General features: G+C 46.2%; 1 protein-coding gene across 1 annotated transcript in view; it reads left to right on the top strand.

Annotated features, from left to right (window-relative positions):
• Positions 1 to 1,495, top strand: part of LOC102252255 (zinc finger protein 420-like) — a 254,464-nt gene that overhangs the window by 240,522 nt on the left and 12,447 nt on the right. The window lies entirely within an intron of this gene.

Genomic DNA, 1,495 nt, shown 5'->3' with positions numbered 1-1,495 from the left:
GAAAGGGAGCAGGAGACAGAGACAGATCCACAGACAGAAATACATGTAGTGGGAGGAGGGGAACCCTGATCTGGGTGAGGGGTGAGCTGATGGGGTGTGGATGGTTAAGTTGTGATATATTGGTTTGTGGGTTTATGTGTGTGTGTATATATATATATTACTATTGATCTCTGAGAGACAAGGAGAGGGAGAGAGAGATAGAAACATCAATGGCTAGAGACAATGATTGATCAGCCGCCTCCTGCGGGTCCTTCACTGGGGATCAAACCTGCAACCTGGCCACATGCCCTGACTAGAAATCTTACCATGATCTCCTGGTTCAGAGGTCCGATCTCAACCACTGAGTCTTGCCGCCTAAGCATGGCTTTATATATTTAATTTAACAGCTGAATTGTTTTAGTTATACAGATTGAATGAGAGTGACAAATCTCCAGTTTATAAGGCTTGGGAATTTATAATAATTTGTTTCCATTTGCAATCTTTCTTCACTCAGAGTGGAGAGACTTGTTTGTTGGTCATGGGTTCCCATTTCCTGGGATGGCCACGAGGAGGTGACCTGTTTCTGTCACTATCTGATGCTTTTTTCAAGCCTTAGGTTTGTTGCTGTGGTGTTTTGTGCCTGTGTGTGTGTGTTTCTTCCATGGATTTACTTTTTCTATGTGTTGACACTTAATTTATTATTTAAAACCATCCTGAGATAAATCCTCTGGGTCTCAGATCCCCTGAAGAGCTTTAAGAAATGCCCTCCGGCCCTAACTGGTTTGGCTCAGTGGATAGAGCTTTGGCCTGCGGACTCAAGGGTCCCAGGTTCGATTCCAGTCAAGGGCATGTACCTTGGCTGCGGGCACATCCCCAGTAGGGGGCGTGCAGGAGGCAGCTGATCGATGTTTCTCTCATCGATGTTTCTAACTCTCTATCCCTCTCCCTTCTCTGTAAAAAATCAATAAAATATTTTTTAAAAAGAAAAAAATGCCCTCAGGGCACTTTGCCCCATAGAGTTGGACAGCTGCTCTGGGTGGGGCATCATTGGTTACTGAAGGCCTCCAGGTGATTGGAAGGTGAAGACAGGGATTAACAGGAGGGGTGCAGGATGCCTTTGTGAGAGTGGGGAGCAGGCTTTGTTCAGGGGAGGTAAGGCGGTGCTCTGTTTGTTTGGGGGGTTCTGGATAGCAGCTCACTTTCTCATTTCTGTAGGAGTTTGTGGAAGTCTTTTGAAGGACAGATACATGAAGACAGAATAAAACCCCTCACAGTGTGGTCTCCATGTAGGAGCTCATTGTTCCTCACTCTCTCCTGTTACCAAGGACAGGAGGGGTGGCCTCTTCCTCATTTCCAGGTTCTTCTGACTGTGAGTGTGAGGTGAGCTGATTAAGAGCCTGTGTTTACTTCTTTGAAGGCATATCCTGTGATTCTCAACATATCCTCGCCTGAGACAACATCCCAGACCCTGATCAGGACCAGGACCAAATGGCTGCTTCTCAGGTAAAAGATGTGT

This window comes from Myotis brandtii, unplaced genomic scaffold (genome assembly GCF_000412655.1).
Source record: "Myotis brandtii unplaced genomic scaffold, ASM41265v1 scaffold1289, whole genome shotgun sequence".
NCBI lineage: Eukaryota > Metazoa > Chordata > Mammalia > Chiroptera > Vespertilionidae > Myotis > Myotis brandtii.
Note: the sequence above shows the minus strand (reverse complement) of the source record. Positions and strands in the feature narration are given on the sequence as shown.